Below are 24,236 nucleotides of genomic sequence, written 5' to 3'. Positions count from 1 at the left end.
AACCCACACTTGCAATTCACATGCGAGGAGGAGCGGGAGGGATCTTTGCCTTTCCTTGACATGAGTTTGCATAGATGTGAGGATAATGTTGTGAAAACACAATGGTATAGAAAACCCATATGTAGCAATAGATTCATAAGCTACCACTCCTACCATCCCCCGAGGATGAAAACTAATTTAGTCCTAGCGATGAAAGAACGTGTCAAAAGGTTGTCTCATCCGGATTATCTCCAACATGATCTCAACCTCTTACGCAATATTTTTGTTGAAAATTCATATCCTCTAAGACTGATAAATAAATTAATTTTTAATGTCCCCTTTGTTAATAGAAACAACATACTTACTATGTCACAATCAGTGCCCTCAGCACAAAATATTTCTGCTCCAACAAGTGTGTATTTTTATGCCCTTCCATATATTCCGAAACTAACCGTTGAACTCACTAAGATTTTTAAAGACTTTAAGAATATCAAAATAGCTAACAAGAACATCAAAACCATACGTCAGCTGTATAGCAAAATAAAACAACCCCTAACCACTCTAGAGACTACAGATGTTGTTTATTGCATTCATTGTACTGAATGTCCATCCACGTACATTGGTGAAACTGGAAGGAATCTGTCTAGCCGTATTATTTCTCATAAGAGTGATTGTAGATTAAACAAACCTACTTGTGCTTTGGCAGAGCATACTATCGATCTAGACCATAAGATAGATTTCAACAATGTAAAAATATTAGCCAGAGAGAAAAATAAATTCAAGAGAACTTTCTTAGAGATGGTACATATCAGCAAGAGTGATAATAACAATCTTAATAAGAGATCTGAGATCCAGAATCTTAGCAAAATTTACAATTTTATATTGACTTTTGACTGAGCTATTTTGCATCTCAGAGTTTTCTTTGTTTCTTTCCTTTTTTTGAAATTTCATTATTAATTGAATATTTGCGATCAAACTGCAATTACTAATTCAGTTTTGTTTTGTTTTGAGTTGTTTTTTCTAAACCTATTTACTAAATACTATTTTCTTTCGATTGCTTATGTTATAATTTACATTTTTAATTTCCCGCTTAATTTCAAGTTGGTAATACAGTTGGCAGTACTAAAAATTCACTAACAGTATTCTGTTAGACGTTATTTTCAAAGTTGTTTTTTGTATTTTCTCCAAACTATTTAAACAATAATTATCCACTCACTTTCTCTTTCTGCTCGTGAAATGTGACTGAAATCAAGCCTGCAACGACGACTGTTTTAACATGTCGTCCTTCATTTTGTTTTTAACTTTTAACGTTTTTAGTAATTTTTAAAGTGTTTTTTAACAGTAACATTTTTAAGTTTAGTTGCAACCTCAGTTTTATCATGTTATTTAACGTTGTTGTTTATGCCACAAATCTTACATTCGGGTAAGTTTTTTATAGTTTTTTACAGCCTTTTTGGCACCATGCAATTTGTTACAACATAGTAATTTTCTTTGTAGACCTTGATAAAGGTGGCAAAAAACCACCGAAAGCTTGGATTCAGAATAAATAGTACGCCTTAGCAAAGCTCTATTTTTTATTGACTACCACACCCAAAAAGAAAAAAGTATTTACATATATTTTTTCCAAACTAGTCAAAAAACTTTGGACTACTTTATATATATATATATATATATATATATATATATATATATATATATATATATATATATATATGAATATAAAATGTCATTAATTAGTGACAAATCAAAACAGAACGGGTAATTGGGTCTTTCATTCGACGAGAGAAAACCACTGGAACATGAGAACCATGAATATGAGATTAAACGAAAGCATTAATCGGCTTAATTTGGATATATCTTGTCTTGATTTTAAGGGATTTACACAACGTTTTCATAGTAATTAACCACATACATATTTGTTTCAAAGAGAATAGCAGTCAGTATTGAATTATTATTATGTAGACCCCTATCAAGTCAGTGTAAAAAGGTAAAAACAATTTACCGATTTTTAGCAAATATGATGTACAATAAATATTATTGGAAAAAGTAATTAAATTAAAAAAAAAACAAAGGAAATGATAGTTGCTGATTATTTTAGTGGAGTTTGAGTCTGAACGTAAAACGCTATACATTGATTTTCGTATAAATATAGACAAGAGTACAAAAAATTATTGATTAATCAGTCCAGAGGTGATACACTCATTAACTTATTAACGCATAAAAAGAAAATAGCGTGGAAAAAATGGTAAACGGTATAAAATTCTGATGTTTGGATTACATTTATTACATATATTAAAAAAAATATTGTTTTTGTCAAAAACATTTTGAAATACAAGTGCGTACTCAAACGGTGACGTTAGTTATTTGTATGGTATTTTTCAAAACATCCTTTTTCAATACACATTGTTTTTTCACACGTTTTGCATGTCCACCTTGCCTTCATATGACACACACAACACTTAACTGTTTTTCCAGTGGTTCCGGAAGATGAAAACCATCGGTGACTTCAATGCTGGAACCAGTTTTTCTTTTTCTTTGTGTCCTTGAAGTGACACCATCTCTCATATAACTACGTACTGTATGACGACGGAATTCTAAGTGATCAATCACATTTTCAGCAGAAATTTGATGAAGTTTCCAGGCATTAATCATAATCATGTCAAGAAAGTACGTAAATAAAACCCACCACCACTTTTTACCTTTTATGCTTATTCGATATAATGATATGCACTGGTCATGCCCATCTACTCCACCCATTCCAGAATTGGAGGAAGCAAACAATTTTGGCTGTACTACATTTGCTTCTGATTTTGATGCTCTGAACCACCGTTTTACCTGACTTAATGGCTCAATGGCATCATAATTGGATAACATAGAACAAACACTATTGTCATACCATTTCACATACAAAATTTCATTAGCTTTGTCGAATCTATAATCATATGTACCTCTTGCCATTTTCTTCCTTAGCTTAGAATCCATTACTGGACATTTTTGCACACGATTTTCTCTTACAGCTCCTGTGGCCTTTATGATTTTTTGTTTCAGGTATGTCATTAGTTGATATGTCGTGAAATAATTATCGAAAAAAAATTCATTTCTAGATGGTTTGGGCAGGTATTTCAAAAGATTAATTACTACTTTAGCTCCAAGTGGTATTCCTTTAGTGTCTTCAGTATCATTTGATTTTTTTCCACAGTAAACGTCAAAACCATAACAATATCCAGTGGAACCACTTATCATCCAATTTTTATATCCAAATCTGACTAGCTTCCCACTAATAAATTGTTTTGTTGGGTTATGGCCAAAATATTTCACTATGGATTCGTCTATGGATATATCTTTATGAAAACATCGCCACTGGCAGAATTTATTTATAATTTTATATGCTAAGGGTCTAATTTTGTAAATACGATCTTTTTAGAATCGCCTATTTTGGCATTATCTGCCAGATGAACAAATTTTTTTATTTCTAAGTACCTGTCTCTGCACACAGCGTTGTAAACGCAGGAAACTCCTAGGTCCTCATTTAATGACCAGTATAACTTCTCTCGTGGTAATCTGTTATAACCAGTTAGATATAATATTGCAAAAAAAGTTTTCATTTTGTTTGGAGATATTGTAAAAGAGTGATTATTTTTTTGCCGTGCGTATAAAATTGACTGATCACAAATGTATGTAATAATTTCTTAAGTAAGTAATTTTTCAAAAATTTGAATTGGTGATAAATTCCTCAAATCTTTTTTAACGTTTTTCTTCTCCTCTTCAAATGATATATTTACTGTTGTAGTGGTAGATTGAAAATCGATTTTTACCCACTTGGGTTTTAAGTGAAATATTTGCAATAATACTGTAATAAACTAATAATTTTCTATTAAATATTTCATCTATTTTTATTTTAATGTCTCTTTACGTAAAGAGTGCAAAATATAGTATTTTCAACGGTGAAATGTAGATGTATTGTCGGAGTGAAAGGTTATTTCCAGCATTGTCCAATCGCTTCTACTAAGCTTTGGATTTGCGGTTCACCTAATTCGCTTTTGAAGAGAATTGTTCTGACCTCTTGTTACTTCGTATAGAGTTCGATACTAGCGTACTTAGCCGTGTTATTTTATTGTAACACCCAAACTAGATTGCATTTAATTTCAACCACAAGTGATAAGTGTTGAATAACTTGAAACACGTGTAGAACATTGGTGGCGTTCAAATTGAAATGAAATGCAATCGTCTATTTTAATTTTAAAATCTATCTTTTCTCTACGTAAAGACTGAAAATTATAGTGTTTTGAACGATAAATTGTAGATGTATTATCGGAGTCAAAGATTATTCCTAGCATTATTCATCCATCGTGGATGGAAAGCAGTGACCTCATACTGGCGGCCAAGAAAACTGAAACTATAATCCTCAAGCCTTCGAGAGCCAAAGACCATATCGATAGCACAGAAGACAGATGTGGTAAGTGCGTTAAAACAAATTTTTTAGTACAGAAATTTTAAAGTTTGGGCGTCTAGCTTCTAAAAGCCGCTATAGTTAACTTTTATATTGCTATTAAGATATATACTAGTTCCTTTACTACTGTTATATTACTAATATAAAACATATATAGTGTGTTTTGAATGTTTAATACATAATTAATTACCTATAGGTATGTACTTAGTACTTTTGTGAACTACTTTATTGTATATACTACATTTGGCTGCCTATAATGTTAATTGTTTAAAAAGAAAAATAAATCACAAACAGTAAAACCAAATTGAAGTGGACCTTCTTAAAGTGCCCTCTCCTCAATGGAGGTTGGCTACTACAATTTTAAAATCTTCTCTATCTTCAGCTGTTCTTAGTAGCTGTTCAAAATTTAGCCCTGTCCATTGTCCGATGTTTCTGAGCCACGATAGTCTTTTCCTTCCTAGGCCTCTCTTTCCCCTTGATTTTTCCTTTCACTATAAGTTGGACATATTGGTACTTATTGTTTCTCAGTATGTGGCCTAGGTATGATGTTTTTCTAACTTTTACTGTGTTAAAAAGTGCTCTTTCCTTGCCTATTCTATGCAGCACTTCTTCGTTTGAGGTATGCGATGTCCAAGAAATTTTGAGCATTTTCCAGTAGATCCACATTTCAAAGGCCTCCAATTTATTTACGGTTGATGTTTTTAGAGTCCACGTTTCAACTGCATATAGAAGAGTCGACCAGACGTAGCATTTTGATAAACGTAGTCGAATTTCGAGTTTTATTCGAGAATCACAAAGCAGTTTTTTTATTTTTTCGAAAGATTTTCTGGCCTGTTCTATTCTCGATCTTATTTCTAGATCAGGATTTAGGCTGCTATCGATCCAACATCCCAGGTACTTAAATCTATTGACCTGTTCTAAAATGTGCCCATTTATTATGCAAGGTTGAGGTACGTTTTGGTTTTTTCGGATTGACATCACTTTGGTTTTTTTAATGTTTATTTTCATACCAAATTGCTCACAGGTCGAGTTGGTCTTGTCGATGAGTCGTTGTAGACCTACGTCGGAATCCGCAATTAACACTGTATCATCGGCGTATCTGATACTGTTGATATTTACGCCATTCACCTTGACTCCATCCTTGGAATCCTCCAATTCTTCTTTAAATAGAAACTCGAAGTAAAGATTAAACAGCAGAGGCGACAGAACACATCCTTGTCTAACTCCCCTCCTAATTTCTACTTCTGCGGATGCGGAACCTTCGATCCTAACTCTGGCGTTTTGGTTCCAGTACAAGTTTTTTAAGAATTTGATGTCTTTTCCATTTAAACCGACTTCTTGCAAACGTTCTAATAGTAGGTCGTGTCTTACTCTATCAAATGCTTTTCCGAAGTCTATAAAGCATATAAATATATCTTTCTGTTGGTCGTAGCATTTTTGGGCGAGAACTAGTAAACTGAACAGGGCTTCTCTCGTTCCCATGCCGGCTCTGAATCCAAACTGATCGTCTCCGATGATTGTTTCGCACTTTCTATAGATACGATTATGTACGATTTTTAGTAGGACTTTTACTGCATGACTCATAAGGCTTATCAGACGGAACTCATTGCAGTGAAGTGGACCAGTATTTAATTATAAGAAATTGAAACAATACTATTTATTTATCTTTGTAATCCACCTCTCTTAAAACATAGGTCTTTGAAGGCAGAGAATGATAAAAAATTTGGGAGAAAGGAATATTCGGGAATTTAGATGTTTTATAAATTTTATAATATATAGGTTTGTAAACTTTGTAAACAACAACAAATAATTAAAGTTTTTGACTGATAAAAGAATTATTAAAAAATTTGTCTTTAGGTAGGAGAGTTCCCGAAAATCTGGCATTATTTTGATTTTAATAAGAAAAAATTCGTCAAAAACGAAGTGATTGAAGATATATCTGACATATTAAAAAAATAATAATAATATAACACAATTACACGTATATCTAAAGCAGTTTTTAAGCATTAAAAGCGAAACTTTAAGATAATATAGAAGATGACAGGAGTTAAGAATTTGTAAGAGCTACTGACCACATCTGTAATCTATACGATCAATATAGTTTTTGTACTGGAGGGAAAAAAGATCGTACCTGCCAATAAAGTAAAGTACTTAGGAGAGAATTTCGGCACTGTCAAGGAGTATGCCTAATATAAGAAGACCAGGTACTGCCAAAAGGAGAATGTTAGTGAAAATGCTCCACTCTACTGTACTCTATACAAGAATGCTACAAAAAGCCCAAAGAAAAGCACTGCTAAGGGTAGCATGTGCGTACAGAAAAACATCAACGGTGACCATACAAGTAATCGCGGGTGTGTTACCCATCCATCTGACGGCGAAAGAAAGGGCGGAAAGCTACGGGAAGGATGAACAGAAGAAAATAGGAATAGCAGTATAACGGAGTGGCAGGAAGGACAAACGAGCATAAAGCGGCCTGGACGAGCGTATTATTTCCGAATATTGTGGAATGGATAAAATGCGACGACACAGAAACTACTTTTTCACCCAGTTCCTAACAGGGCATGGCTCCTTCAGGACATACCTAGAAAGAATATGTAAAGTAGCAGATGAAAACTGCCCAGAATGTGGAGTATCTGATACAGTCAAGCACAGTCTGTTGGAGTGCAGAATATTCAATGACGACAGAAACGAATTACACAGGCAAGTAGGTAGGGTAAGCGCAAATATAATAATGCAGGTAGCAATGAGGGGAAAGACTGAATACCAGATAACAATAGAGTCAGAAACTCAAATTGTCAGAAAAAATTAAATACTAAAGAGTAATTTGCAGCAAAGATAAGAGAGGGGTAGAGGGAGGGAGAGAGAAAGGGAGAGAGAGAAGAAGGGAAAGAAAAGACGGGCTACTCATGTGATGTACTAGTCTGGAGAGGACCTACCTCATGATTAGTCCAGCGAAGGGGGTGGACTTTAGTTGGTAGGTAGGGAGCTATGGGTGCACCTGTAAGCATGACTTCTCTGGGAAGACTGCATACGGGTAGATCCTTTTACCCTGAATCCAATACACGCCAAGTGTATCCTTTAAGAAAGCGGTGCTCAAAGGGTCGATCGCCAAAGTTTTTGAAGTCGATCGTGATTCACGGAGAAAATATAGGGACTGTCCTGGCTCATCACACGTGCATGATCGAAATAATTATGATGCTATCTCTTCACCCGAAAGTTGCGATAATGCCGATTCGGCATATCAGCATTCACAGATATGAAGTTATGATAAACTGGGAGTGTGCTGTATCGGCATTATATTGCTGTTTGTCAATTAGTCATTATTAATTCATTACAAGTTATTACTAGTAAAATATTTTGGTAATATATTATTTAGATTAATATTTGAAACTCGATATGAGTGCCGCGAAAAAGATAATAGCATCATTTTAATAATGCGTGGAAAGAAGAATTCCTGTTTACTATGGTGAAAGATAAGTATGATGGTCTTGTTTGTCGGTCTTCCGTTGCTCTGCTCAAACGCGAAAATTTAGAACTGCATTATAAAACTTTGCACAAAAACTATGAAAATGATTTTCAGCAAAACAGTTTGTTTAAAAAACGGAAAGACTTCAAAAGTAGTTTTTAGACAGAACAATCAATGTTCACTAGGCCTGTTCAACAATCAGTAGCTGAAACAATTGCGTCGGTCGAAATTTCTTATATATTGACACCACATAAAAAGCCATTTGAAGATGGAGAGGTAGTGAAGAAAGCATTCATTGAGGCTGCGAATGTATTATTTGAGAACTTCAAAAATAAAACAGATATTATGTCTGCCATCAAAGAAGTCCAGTTATCACGTCTAACGGTTACTAGACGTATTAAAATCATGGGCAAAGATTTGGAAAGCCAAAGTGATCTTATAAAGTGTATGTACTTTTCTTTGCAATTTGACGAGTCAACCGATATAACTGATACCGCCCAGTTGTGTATTTATATTTGGATGGTATTCTCTGACATGTTTTATTTCTGAATACAGATTTGAGGTGGTTGAGCCGTCGAAATATTTTTAGATAGGATGCAGGAGCTACTTCCCGAAATAATTTCTTTTTTAGAAGAATGAGGGAACGACACTTATCTACTTTAAAACGAAAAATGGCTTAGTGATCTGACTTTCCTAACAGATTTAACAAATCATTTGAACTCCTTAATTTTAAACTACAAGGTAAAAATAAAACAATTATCGATATGATGATCGCAATACATTATTTTGTCAACAAATTGAAATTATTGATTAAGCAAATTAGCAGAAAGGATTTAAACAACTTTCCATCGTTGAAAAAAAGGGTAGCCGCTCATTTGAATTAAGTTTATTACCAGACGGAGCTGCAAGCACTTCCTAGCGAGTTTGAAAGACGCTTCGCTGATTTTAAAAAAACCGATATTGTAATATTCATGTCTAATCCATTTTCTTGTCAAGACGTGGAAAAAATAGCCACTGAAACATCCGTTACGTTCAATATGGAGATCATTTCCGTCAAAAATGAGGTACTGGAAATAATTTCGGATAAACACCTTAAATCCAGAGCGACCGATACGAAATTTTGGTCTCTCATATCGTCTGAGAAATATTCGTTTTTGAGACAAGTAGCTCTATAGCTCACAGCATTCTTTGGATCAACATACTTGTGTGAGTCTGCATTTTCCCAAATGAAGATAATGAAATCCAAATATCGTAATCGGCTAACTGGACTGAACGAACATCCCTCTTCATGCTTGCGTTTGGCCCTCGGTAATTACGTACCATCATATGAAATACTTGTGGATGATATGTAGTGCCATGCATTAACATCCAAATAAAATAAATATGAAAAACATGACTTTAATTACAACTCTCTGTAGTTACAACTTTTTATCAACTAGAAATGTGCAATAAAGTTTTTTATTTTCAAAATTGTTTTTTTTACCATACTTTGTTTTTAAACCAGGAGGAGTAAACTAAAGAGACAGATTCACACCATAGAAAGTCACTAGAAAAGTTACCAAATACATCTTCTTTTTTTGTTGATCATCGGCTTTCGAAGGTAATCCAAAAATATTCTATTATACTAATACGTCGCTAAAGAGTTCTAAAAACAACTATTTTTTATATAAAAGCAGACTGAAAACCTAAAAATTAAAAGAATAACGCAGAAAACACAAAAAATCGCCGATAAAACTTAATTAACCTATGAAATGATATTAGTGTCAAAATTTCATAACAATGGAGCAAACTTGCCTGAGGTTAGACTAATTACAAACATTGCGGCGCGGTAAATTTGAATTACTCCTCATCGTTTAAAAACAGCGTATAGCGGTCGATCTCCGGACGATTGCAGTTTATGTGGTAGATCCAATGCAGTATAAGTCTGAGCACCACTGCAAGGGATATTACCTGGTACGGTATTAGGAAAATTTACCTCCTATAAATAAAAGCATCGTCCAAAAGTTTCAAGTACGCTTTGCATTTACAGTTCATCTAATGTTCTATCTAAGAGAGATCTGTTACTTCATATATATATATATATATATATATATATATATATATATATATATATATATATATATATATATATATATTCTGTAGCACTTAATATATCCACTTAGCTCTAGACTATCTATTTATAGAATTTAGTACTACAAAAATTGTTTTAAATTTAATGTGTGCATAATTCAAATAATTCTTCTAAGACTAATAATGTATTCGATACAAACTTGACTAGCTCTATGGTCAAATCTTACTTGCTCAGGTGAAGATTTTGAGCCAACATTTTTGACCATCTTATAAAAAGAATAATTAAGTATGGCTAGCTAGAAATAGGTTTTACTGTTTATTAGACTAATTACGTGACAAAAATAAATTACATTATTTTTCTAAACAGTTCTTATCAGCTTTTACAGTATTTTTAAATCTGATTTTTAATTCTATTTTATTATCGAGACAATAATATAATTTAGCATGAGCTAATTGATTTTCATTCAAATTTATGCGGCTAATTTATTACAGTTAACTCCGACTCAATAATTATTATTGAAACCACACAGCCGTAAATAAAAATTTACAAATAACTACATGAATTTTATTGTTAAATCTCTAAATAATTTAATACCTCTGATCGAACTGGTCATTTTTGATTGAACTGGCCAAAAATATCAGAATAGCACAATTTGTTTTGAGTTTTATTATTTAATTATTAAAGAAACTTAAATTTAAAATTAAATAGCTTATTATTAAAAAAACTAATAAGATCAAATTAAACTATTGCATTATACAAAGAATTTATTTATAATAGTTACATGATAACTACCGTACAAAATGTTTTTAATGGTTTATTCTAAATACTCCAGTAGACTTTGAAGTCTAATTTTTCTCGCCACGACGGATTTGCTTGAAAATTTTAATTTTGGTTCCTTCTACCATCTACTTCACTTTTGGGCTTGGTCCCAGGGTTGCTTTTACTGGGAGTGACATCCCGTCTCAGGAGTGAAAAAACATATTTTCAAAATAAGTACGGAAATGGATAAAGTGAATAATTCTAAGCAACTTTTATTCTATAGAGTTTTTTCACTCAAGTTTCAAGTCAATACTTTTTGAGTTAATTGTGAGTGAAAATGATAATTTTCCAAAATTTACGCTTCTATCTTAGATTAATGAAACGAAAGATATAACATTCAGGCGACAAACAGATGCGCAAAGGCTGCCAAATATTTCGAGTTAGGACAAAGGAGTGGGAGGAGTGACAGGTACGTATTCAGAACAATTTTGAAGTAATAAAATAGCGACGATTTATTATTAAATAATTTATTTAAAACTAATAAGAGTACTTATACGTTATATCTAAAGTATAGGGCATACTAAAGTTTTGCAGATAATCATCATCATCATTGGTGCTACAGCCCTATAAAAGAGCCTCGACCTTCCCAAGTCTATTACGCCAGTCAGTTCTATCCATTGCCAACTTTTGCCAGTTTGCTGCGCCTATTTGTCTACCATCCTCATCTACACCATCCCTCCATCTGAGTTTTGGTCTACCCCTATTTCTACTTCCCACAGGTTGTGACATAAGGATACTTCTAGGAGGGTTGTTCTGCTGTGATCTTGCCAGATGTCCTGCCCATCTTAGTCTTCCTATTTTTATAAAGGATACTACGTCTTTACCACCAAATATATGTTTATATCTGTGATATATTTCGTAGTTGTACCTCCTTCTCCAAACACCATTTTCACAGATGCCACCAAATATTCTTCTCAGGATCCTTCGTATAAATATAAGCAGGAGATTTTCATCTGCCTTGGAAATGGTCCATGTCTCCGACCCATATGTCAACACTGGTTGTATAAGGGTTTTGTATATGGTTATTTTTGTTTTTTGGCTTAAGTTTCTGCTTCTCATATGTCTACTCAGTCCAAAATAGCATTTGTTTGCTAGGATTATTCTTCGCTTGATTTCTTCCGTCATGACGTTCTCCTTGGTGATCAAGGAGCCTAAGTATGTGAATTTGTCCACCACTTCAAAGGTAGAATTATCAACCGTGAATTGGTGGCCGATGTTTCTGGCTCTATTGTTGGATGTTGATGCTATTATCTTAGTTTTATTTTCATTTACTTGCAGGCCCATATTTTTTCCGGCGTTTGACAAGGTGGTATACATTTCTTCTAGCTTGCGTGTTGTGCGTGCAACTAGATCAACATCATCTGCATATGCCAAAATTTGGGATGATTTATTAAAAATGTTTCCTCTGCTGTCTATTTGGGCATCCCTGACCGCCTTTTCCAAAGCTATGTTGAAAAGGAGACACGCCAGCGCATCTCCCTGTAGCAGCCCAACATGCGTTTCAAATGCATGTGATTGTTCGCCCTGTATTTGGACTTTGCAAACAACTTTACGCATTGTAGCCTTAACCAATCTTATCAGTTTATCGGGGATGTGGAATTCATCCATGGCTTCATACAATTTATTTCTCAGGACACTATCATAGGCCGATTTAAAATCTACGAAAAGATGGTATGTGTCGATATTAAATTCATTGGTTTTTTCCAGTATTTGCCTTAGCACAAAGATCTGGTCTGTTGTTGATCGACCAGGCCTAAAACCACTTTGATATTCGCCAAGAAGCTCCTCTGAATATTCACTCAGGCGACCATATAAAATACTCGAAAATATTTTGTATGCTGTATTAAGGAGGGTTATTCCCCTATAGTTTCTACATTCTAATTCATCGCCCTTGTTGTGTAGCGGGCAAACGATCCCAATACACCACTCTTCTGGGATTTGTTCCTCATTCCAGGCTCTCAGTATGATTTTATATATATATGATTAGTCAGAGTAGCACCTCCACATTTAATAAGTTCCGCGGGTATACCATCACTTCCTGGAGATTTATTATTTTTTAGGTGTTTTATTGCATCCCGTACTTCCTGAATTGATGGAGGCTCCAATGGTGTATTGTTGTTTGCTCCTGGGGGTGGTTGATTTGGATCTTCTACTTCGATAGTAAGCAGTTCTTTATAGTGTTCCACCCACCTTTTCAATACTTCTTCTTTTGTATTGAGTATATGCCCCTCCTTATCCTTACATAGTCCGATCCTTGGTTTAAATTATTTTCTTGCTTTATTTAGATTTTTATAGAATTTTCTTGTTTGATTTTCCTTTTTTAATGCCTCAACTTCTTCCAATATTCTATTTTCATAAGTTCGCTTTTTTCTCCGATGGATGTACTTCTCTTTTCTTCTGAGATCTTTATATTTTTGTTCTTTTTCTCGGGTTCTTCTTTGCTGCATCAGTTTATATGCATTGTTCTTTCTTCTTGTAATGCCCTCGCACTCAGCATCGAACCACTCATTGCGTGGTGGTGGTCTTTGCGGCCCTAGAATGTTATTTGCTGCGTCTTTAATGTAATTTTTACACGTTTCCCATTGTTCACTAATTGTTAGATTCTCTTTAGTTATGTATTTAGTTTCGATATAGTTTTGAAACCTTTCTACCGTTTGCGGGTTTTTGAGGAGTTCAATATTAAGGCGCCTTGTTTTGGCACTTCTCTCCTTCTTCGCATTTGAGATTCTAGCCCGAATTCTTGTGCCAACTAGAAAATGATCTGAATCAATATTGGCGCCTCGATAGGTGCGGACATCCATAAGGTTGGAGAAGTGTCTAGCATCTATGATCACATGATCAATTGATCAATGCAGTTTTGCAGATAATAGTGATATTTTTTTTTAAGAAAAGAACGCATTTAATAAAAAAACGGGTGTGGCAGCCGGTAGAAGTTATACTTCTATACACGCGTTCGCCGTTACAAATTTATATGGGAGTCAATCTGCACAATCATTACATATGTAATGCTATAGGTAAGAGAGAGCAGAAAGAGAAACATAATTAGGTATATAGTTATATGGTGCCTCGTTTGCTGTATATAAACAACATTTGACCTGTAATAGGAGTAGAGTAAATGAAGGATTGAATCAATATTTTGATGAAAAGTAATGGAAATAAAATACCTTTATTACTAATGTGCACCTACATTGTGCAGCTATGGAGTCTTGGACAAAGAAGTGAGAAATCAAGTACAAAAAGTAAACAGACTGACAGGATGAATTAATAACACTATATGGCGAAACAGACACATTAACACTGAGATGAAGTCAAGAATTTATAAAGTCAGTGTAAGACCAATAATGACATATTCCTCAAAAACAAGACCCGACACAGCCACAACACAAAGACTACTGGAAACGGCAGAGATGAGAGTGAGAGTACTGAGAATAGTTACAGGAAATATGCTGAGAGATCTAAAGAGAAGCGAAGACATTAGAAGAAAATGCACCGTACAGTGTATAAGCGAATAGACAATAAATAGAAAAAATTAAAATGGAATAACCCCATAGGCAGAATGGATGAGACCTGTGTCATCAAAACAGCAAGAGGTAAGTCACCAGAAGTATCGGACGGCTGGGAAAAAGGCGGATTGACAACCTTCCATAGATGTATTAATTCGTCAATGAACAAGCAGAATTTCTTATAAAGAATAAGAATAAGAAGAAGAAATTCAATAGGGTTCGACCTTGAACCAAGCTATGTATTAAGTATCAAGTTTTTAGGATTTTTCCTTTATAGTTATAGCAGATAAAGGCAAAAAAAACAGACAGACAATAACTATTGAGTCCTTAATAATAAATATTAAAAGGGTCAAAAATTTTAATATATAGTTTGTTCTTATTAATTGTGGGTATAATTTCAACATATTCAACATATATTCTAGCGAAAATGAATGAATTTATTCAATACGCTAACGTGGAAAAAAAAACGAAATAACCCAAACAACTCTTTTCTGGACCTTAAAATTTGAATTACTAAATTTTTAGGTAACTGAACTAAGCGTCAGTTTTATAAATAGCGTGTTGGCGCCATTTTGTAAGATATTTTTAAATGGGACCATGAAGAAATTATTATATTATTTGAAAGCACTTGTATAAATCATTAGATCCCTGGATTTTTTTTTATTCTTTGTGGTACCGTTTCAAAATCCCCACTACATTGTGAAAATATTATTAAATTAACCCTCGGTGAAAGAATAACTCTTTCTTCCTAGATGGATAACGTCACTAGTATCATATATATGCCAAAAAATCTTAATATAAAAATAAAATCGACCTTTTTTGAGATTTATCTCCATACATATAAATATATACATAAAATTATATTTGTCCCTTTCATCTCTACGCCCATGACTACTATATGTACTAAATGAGGGGTATAGTTTCAAAGCGTACAATCTCCATATTTCAGAAAAAATGAGTTAGATGTCGCATTACGTTGAGTTTCTAGTCCTGAATCGAAACAATAGAAAATCGCTTTTCAAAATAGTCATTCTCCAATAAATTTTGAGTGCAGAAAATTAGACTTCAATTCAAAACGTACAATCTCCAATGACATTTAATTTTCAAACCGTACAATCTCCTATCCAATATTTAAAATCAAAGAGTACAATCTCCAATGGGTTTTTCTTGTTTATAGTGGCGAATATTTCAAAGCGTGCAATATCCTGTTCGGTCTTGTCAACAAATTTCGCGCTAAAAACGTTCTCTTTTTACGTTATATGTTAGTGTTAGTTGCATGTGATTTGTGAAGCAGCACAATTTGTTTATTAAAGTAGTATTATATTTTTTCGAATTCCGAAAGTAATAAATCGTGTAATGGAGGTAAATGTTACTCCTGTAGCTAGTAATAAAGCACGAAAAAGGCAAAGTATTACCACATCATGGAAAAGAAGTCAGCAAAAAAATTGATGTCAGTTGCATAAAAGGATTTTGTATATCTTTGTATAAACATGGATTTTATTTTAGGTATAGTCCACATTCGCTCCCAATTTATCCGAAATTGGACACAAAAGTGGTGCTTTTCAATGTACGTTACTACAAATGAACGAAATAATACGTTTCCACTCTAAATTTTATGAGACGAAGGAAAAAATATTTCAAGATAATTTTCTGCTGAAATATTGCAAAACAGTTCCAATACAGCGTAAACGCCCAAAAAATTCGCAACATGTTGCAAAAACATTTCAAACATAATTTTATATTCTGACTAACGAAAACAGAATGTTGGCTGTGTGTAAGAAAGCTTTCATGGAAGTTTTAAGTATAACAAGGAGAAAAAATGCTGTTATGGATTTTATTAACAAATTCCGCGTAATTGAATCTCATTATTCGCGGGGACAAAGCCATTGGTTATATCTGGATTCTTCTTTGAATATAAAGTCGATGTGGAAAATGTACTTAAAAGAAAATGAAAACTTTCTAGCAAAAGAAAGCTATTTCAGGAAAATTTTTAATACACAATATAACCTTGGTTTTGGTTCTCCTAGAACCGATGCATGTTCGACATGCTTACAATTGACTGAGAAAATAAAAGCGTGCCATGATAACGACATGAAAGCCAACTTAATCATCCAAAAAAGGGTACATACGTTGAGGTCCAAAGCATTTTATACCCTTTTAAAAGAACGGGATGAAGGTCTTTTGACTGTCAGAAAAATCAAGTTTTGCCTAAGATTCCGGATCAACGGGCGTATTATTTACGTCAATTTTATATGTACAATTTTACCGTTGTCAGAGGAACTTCCAAAAGTAATTTAAATCCATCTAATCCATCACTTCTTTCTGTTAAACTGAAAACGAGTACCAGAAGGGTTCGAACGAGGTTGCCTCCTGCATTTATTACATTCTTGAATCTGCTAATTTTGGAGATATTCATACTATCAGGCTCATGTGTGATGGATGCGGAGGCCAAAGCAAAAACACGCCCCTTATATCTACGTGTTGTTATTGGTTTTCTAGACAAGATAAAATTAGAAATATTGAAGTAATATTCCCAGTGAGAGGACATTCTTTCATGCCTCCAGACCGGGTTTTTGGAAATATCGAAAAGGATATTAAAAAAGAGGAAATAATTTTAAAACCACATGAATATCTGAAGATGTTTTCAATGTATAGTACTGTTTATTGGGTTGGAGAATTAGTCGAAATATATATGACTGGAAAAATAAAACAAGCAAGCACATCAAGGCTCCAGGACAATGGCATTTTGCTTTCTCAAAAATGAAGAGGATTATTTTAACCAAAAGCTCTAAAGGCACAGTGTTAGTTCGCGGTGAGTTAGCTTATAAGACGGATGTTGGTGTGAGAAAATCAATAACAAAAAAAAACTAAGAACATTGAAATAATGAAACCTGCCAAAATTCCGAAAAATAAATGTCGTTGTCAATAACAACAAAAAGGTCGATGTTAATAATTTATTATGTTGTCATTTTGGAGAGGACTGGAAAAGTGATCCCCATTTAAATTTTTACAAATTCATCATCATCGAAGACAATCAAGAAGACACTGCAGCACCAGAAAATGGAACTATCGACGATAAAACGTCGTGTGAGAACGTCGAAGAAGATGATGGACTTTCCATTAAATTAACTATTTTTGAATAACTAAATCTGTATTATCTCAATAAAATAAATAAGTTTAATAAATGATGTTCGTAAGTTATTTTCAATGTGGACAAACTCCATTAGTTATTTTCATAATGTACAATGTCCAAATATTTTTCTAGAATTACTTAGTTATTTTTGAATAGTTTAAAGAAAAAATTTGTATATTAACTCGTAGTTGTCATATAAATGTAATAGAAAAGAAAAATTAGTTTAATTGTTCATATGAAATAGGTTATCCGTTTTCTTCGATTACTGAAAATTTAGGAAACATGGAGATTGTACACTTTGAAACTATACCGCTCAAATATTCAATGATGAATAAAAAAGTTTGGAAAATTAAATAATGTATAAATTTATCGAAACAATATTAAAAAAGATATTATGATTTTTCCATTCTTTGGTTTTTAAAACCAAAGTGACAAAAATCAGAACATAATAATTAAAAAAATATATTCCCTCATTGGGATGGAACTCGCGACTTCTGGTTCTAAATATCACGCTTCAACTCATTCGACCAGTAACCTTAAATAATAAGGTGGCTAATCAATGTCATTATTTGACAAGAACATTATTAGGATGTCAGTTTTTTGGTTGTATTTTGTGTTTTTGTTTATTTATTTAATGTATTCCAAAAATAGAAAGGGCATTACGAATTACAGAAGTTCGAGGAAGAATATTTATTTGTAAAAGACTTTGGTCAAATGTATATATCTACCGAATTAAGAAAAAATAATATTAATATTTATAAATAGTAAATATATTTACAAAAGGAAAATTTTTATTCTCGAAAGAGAAAGAGAGAAAATATATCAATAAATAGTTTATTTCCTTTTAGACAAACATAGTTTGTGTAGAATTGATAAGTTAATTAAATAAAACAAACAAGTAAATAAAATGTACTAAAAAAACTATCAACAAAAAGAGTAATATTTTAAATTGAAGAAACTCTTTAGTTGAATAGAAAATGGGTGCAGTCAAATTTTTTTTACTTTATTTTAAAGCTTGTCATGCTCTTACACAATTTAATATGCATTGGTTTTGTATAAAAAAGTCTTTGTCCCAGTATACTAGGAGACCTGCGGCACGTAAGTTATATTTATATCTAGTATTTAAGTTATGAACTTGCCCATTGGTAAAATGTTCGAGGTTATTATATTAAATGCAAATATACAAGTCTCCAGAATATAAAGGCAGTATTTTGAATTTTTTAAAATATTCTATTCTATTTTGAAAATATATCAGAAGAAGAGCTACAAGAACGAATAAAAAAATTAAAAAACAGAAAAGCACATGGTCCTGATAAGATAAACAATAAACTGCTAAAATATGGAGGAACAACACTACGCAAATGAAATGAAATGTTTCCTACTACCGATACTTAAAGAGGGAGACTCGAGAAATCCTGAAAATTATAGAGGCATTAGTCTGATGTATAGTACATTAAAATTGTTAACGGCAGTCATAAAAGATAAAATCGAGGAAAAAGCGAATATGGCAGATGAACAACAAAGCTTCCCGAAGATCCGCAGCACAATAGACGCAATCTTTATTTTCAAACAAATAATAGAGAAGTCTATTGAATATGGAAAATCAGCATACATGTGCTTTGTAGATTTAAAAAGTGCTGTTGACAAGATGAAGCGAAATGACATCTTAAATTTATTACAAGCTGAACAAATAGACCATCAGATAATAAGAACAATTAATGAAATTAACAAGAACAACAAGACCAGAACAGAATGCATAGAACTAAAAGGAGGAATCCTCCAAGGAGACTCGCTCAGCCCATTGTTATTCAATATGGTGATGAATCAAATAATTCACGAAATAAGAAAACGACACGGATACCACATGGGAGCGCATAAAATCACGATACTATGCAATGCCAATGATACAGTACTAATTGCTGATAACGAAGGTGTCCTACAAAGGCAGCTCCACACGTTTAATATCACAGAAAACAAACTTAATATGAGAATATCAGTAGAAAAAACTAAATGTATAGTGATCGGTAAAGAGCCGCGTAGATGCAAACTAGAAATAGACGGCAAAATTGTAGAACAAGTAATGACATTCAATTACCTAGGAGTAGAGACCACTAGTGACAGGGATATAAGAACAGAGACCACAAAGTAAGCATCAAAAGCGGCAAGAGTAAGTGGTTGCCTCCGAGAAACCATATGGAGAAACAAATATCTGACTACGGAAAGCAAAATGAAAGTATACAAGACAACAGTAAGACCAATCCTAACATATGCAGCGGAGACAAGGACCGATACAAGAAAGACGAAACAACAAATCAACAATATCGAAATGAAAGTATTAAAATTGATAAGTAGCATTTAAAAATTCTTTGGATATGTATTGAAATCCCCTCGTGTTTGTTAAAGTATCAAAGAATAATCTTAGTGTATTTTATTTCGCATTCCTACGTATTAAAACACCAAATTTTTTTAAATCATCTTTACATCGCCGAAGTTAATGTAAACCATTTTATAGTAGGTAGATCGGGGCTAGTTGTGACAGGGGCATGTTGTGACAAATAGTTTTATAGACTAACCATAGGTAGCAGCGTCGCCCGGTTACCCAGAATTCCACGTCCGCATGTCCTCAGTCTGTTTGTGTAGTTTGGTTGTGATGCTATGCGTTTCTGCCGCTTTATAAAATTATATGTCATTTCGTTGTAACGAAGTAAAATTTTGCTGTTGTCTTTGAATTGTTATTTCACTTTCAAACCACAAGGTGAGAAACTTATTCTAGTTGTAGTAGATAGTTTGTTTATTTCTCTTTAGTAAGACACAGTTTGGTTTCTATACGACGTGTCAAGGTCTGTGCAAGTGGCTTTATGTAAAATGGCGTACGGTGGGGCTAGTTGTGACGAAAGGCTTGGGGCAGATTGTGACAGTGTCACAACATGCCCCTACTAATTTTAATGCATGTTTATGGGTTTGTTACAGATAATGGTGAGAAATTATAAAAGGAAAACGGAACGTGGTCGGAGTAATATAAACAGTTACGAGTCGGCTTCGTTAGATGTTAAGTCTGGATCGTGTAGTTTAAGGCAAGCAGCTGAAAAATATGGCGTTAACCGGATGTCCTTACTTAGATATATAAAAAAACAACAAACCAATCCAGATGGAGTGGTAGAAATGGGTTACAAAAGACCTCGAATGATATTTTCACAACAACAAGAAGAAGAGCTCTGTGAATATGCTGTTCAGGCAGCGAAAATATTTTATGGTATTAGCCCAAAAGAAATGAAAAGTTTAGCTTTTGAATTTGCTATAGCGAACAAAGTTCTTGTGCCTGAGAATTGGGTAGCAACAAAACACGCCAGTAATGATTGGTTTACAAAGTTTATGCAACGTAACAATAATGTGTCTATTCGTGTTCCTGAGGCTACCAGCTTAAGTCGGAGTACAAGTTTCAACAAGCACAATGTCGGACTCTTTTTTGATAACCTCGAATTAGTATTAAGTCAAAACCATTTTACAGCTAATGATATTTGGAATATAGACGAGACAGGGACTGGGACTGTCCAAAAACCGGTAAAAATCATAGCGAAGAAAGGCGAGAAAAGAGTTGGTGGTGTCACTTCAGCTGAGAGGGGGACCAATGTTACTATGGTTCTTGCTATTAACGCAGAGGGTAACTCAGTTCCTCCTATGTTCGTTTTTCCACGTAAGTTTTACAAGGAGCATTTTGTACGTGATGGGCCAGTAGGTTGTTGTGGTACTGCTAACCCAAGTGGCTGGATAACAGGCCCGGACTTTTTGTTTTTTTATGAAGCATTTTGTAAAAAAAGTAAGGTGCTCAAAGAAATCACCGGTTTTAGTTCTGTTAGACAACCACAGTGCTCACCTATATATCGAAGTCCTTGACTATTGTACAGAGCACGGTATTACTCTCTTATCGTTCCCTCCCCATACAACAAATAGACTTCAACCACTGGATGTTTCCGTTTTTGGTCCATTTAAGAAGTTTTTAAACGACGCCATGTGTGGATGGATGAAATCTCATCCTGAAAACACAGTCTCAATTTATGACATCCCAAGTATAGTGAAAACAGCATTACCTAAAGCTGTAACACCAACAAATGTTCAGGCAGGATTTCGTTCTACAGGAATATGGGAATTCAATAGAAACATTTTTAATGAAGAAAACTTTCTGTGTTCTTCGGTGACCGACCGACCTTTGAATAGGCCTATTGACATCGTAGATGGTAATGAGGAAGCCAGTGCTGGGCAGCTTAAAGAGTTTCAGCATCTCGATGAACCTGAACCGTCGTCATATTATGCTAACCAGCCAGGACCCTCCCATACTTATCAACCAGGACCATATCAACAAGGATCATCGCAGGCCAACCTACCAGGATCATTCCATGCCGAAGTTCTGCCTGTCAGCCCTATGGATATAAGACCTCTGCCAAAAGCTGGTCCTCGAAAAAATAAAAAACGCAAGAGCTTAACATCTGCAATTTTGACTAGCACACCTGTCAAGGAGACAATTCGCAGTGAAGAGTTAAAGAGGAAGGAAACAATAAAGTGCAAAGAGGATAAAATAAAGAAAAAATTATTTGACTCAAAACAACTGTTGCCTAAGAAAAAAGCAGCGCCAAAGAAAGAGACCGCAACAAGAAAAAGAGAAGACAGCTCAGAAGAAGAGGAAGAAGATTACTTTTGCTTAGTTTGTATGGGACCATATAAAAAGTCTAGGTTAGGAGAAGACTGGGTGCAATGTATGGAATGCAAGAGGTGGGCTCATGTAAAGTGCACAAAAGATGATCTTTATTATGTTTGTATAAACTGCCACTCTTCAGAACTACAAGTAGAATCAGCACAAATTGACGATAGCGATTAAGTTTTTTATTTTACTTTAAATTCACTAGATGTTTTTCTACACATTTGTTTCTTACATAAACATTTATCAAACATTTATGTATCTATACTTAACTATAAAATAAATTTATTATGGAAACTTTGTTATTATTCTCCAACTAAAGTTTATTATATTTAAAAATATTTACTGTCACAACCTGCCCCAAGTTCGTCACAACTTACCCCATATTGGGGCAAATTGTGACAATATGTGCATTTTGTAAAACTATTTACATACTGTAAGGTATTGCTTAAACATTGCTGATGTTCCCAAATAATGATTCCCAATTAAAAATAGTACCTCATTAAAGTAATCTAACAGCCCTAAAAATTACGAAAAAAATGTTAAAAATTATTTTGTCCAAAGTGGCACAACTAGCCCCAGTCTACCCTATGTTTATATCTCGCAACATGCGTATTTTGTCGCTATTTTTTTATCGAAGCCTCTTTTAGGATATTCTGCGTTTCAAATAAATATTCCAGTTTATATGTTTTGTTTATACCAAGATTGTGCGAATGAATTTTAAAGATAATTTCGTCATTCTCACTTGGGTCGCTGTAAGAGACAGTCGGCTTAGGTGTGGATCCAAATTTATTCGTCGAATTTGTAAAGTTTCCTGTTATTGCCCCTTTTCACAGAAAATAAGTTTAGTGGCAGTTAATTGTTTATTTAATAGTTACAGTTAAAGTGAGGATTTGAAATATACCCACAATTTCCCAGTTTTTTAAGAAGCAGAGCTCCAAAGTTTGTGTTCCATGCCCAATTTCCAATCGCAATTTTGTCTTGTCCTATCACAGTGGAGTTGAATTTGTTCGAGTGGTACAGAGTTTGAGTTCCAGCGAAGTTTGGTTTCTAGCGAAGTTTGGTTTCTACCCCCAGAATTTTTGTGTAAAACCCCAGTGCAATCCAGGTAACTTTTTTGTGTTAAAATTTAAAGTAAAGACAGACATTTTTTTAATAATAACAATTTGCTTTCATAATAAAAATAATTTGTAATAATTAATATTGTACTATCTAATCATATTTGACAATAATTCATTTGTTTTGTTTTTAAAAAAGGTTAACCTTCATTGCAGTAACAATTTCTTTGTAAGTTTTGGTAGTATCTCCAACTCCTAGAGTTTGTAAACGTCTAGGACACATGTAAGTTTTTTCTTTGTTATTTTTGTACTCTGTAACGATCTGTATAGTAATTTGTGTCATTTATTTTTGTAACTGTTTGTGGTGAGACACAATAACTGTTTAATTTTTTTTTTCTAACCATTTTGTTTATTTGTTTAACTAACCCCTTTTTTGAGTTTCATGTATAAAGATATATTTTTTATGTTTAATAATTATTTCAATAGTTACAACTAGCTGTTGTAATGGTTACAATTTGTCACCTCGAAGCGGCGTCCTTTTTAAATTGCTAGAGGTATTTCCTATTTTCTTTTGTTTTGTTTGTCCCAAGAGATTCACGTTAGTACCCCTTTGTTCCTTTTTTTATAGTTGCCTCAATCCGATCCCTTGTCATTCAACTTATCCACGACCCCAGCTTTCCAATTAACCCCTGAGTGCCGTTCGCATAAGTATCGATTTATTTTGCTAGCCCTATCTCCACAACCATTATTTCGGCCCCCAATTTTCAACCCCATATTCTTACCCTATGGTAGGCAAAATATTTCGTTACAAGATCAATAGCGGGCATATTATTAAGAGACAGTCAAACCAACAGAAGTATACGCGAACAATGCAAAATTCAAAATATTAACAGGTGGATAAAAACAAGAAAAAAAACTGAAATGAACATGTATACCGAATGGGACCAGATAGATTAGCGAACATCTGTAAAAACAACAAGCCGTATAGCAGAAGACCCGTTGGAAGGCAGCCAAAAAGGTGGAAAGATAATGTACAGTCAACAACGACTGAATCAGATAAGAGG

General features: G+C 33.7%; 1 protein-coding gene across 1 annotated transcript in view; it reads right to left on the bottom strand.

The window, feature by feature from the left end:
• Positions 1-24,236, bottom strand: part of LOC140441702 (zwei Ig domain protein zig-8-like) — a 592,415-nt gene that overhangs the window by 76,364 nt on the left and 491,815 nt on the right. The window lies entirely within an intron of this gene.

This window comes from Diabrotica undecimpunctata, chromosome 5 (genome assembly GCF_040954645.1).
Source record: "Diabrotica undecimpunctata isolate CICGRU chromosome 5, icDiaUnde3, whole genome shotgun sequence".
Taxonomy (NCBI): Eukaryota; Metazoa; Arthropoda; class Insecta; order Coleoptera; family Chrysomelidae; genus Diabrotica; species Diabrotica undecimpunctata.
Note: the sequence above shows the minus strand (reverse complement) of the source record. Positions and strands in the feature narration are given on the sequence as shown.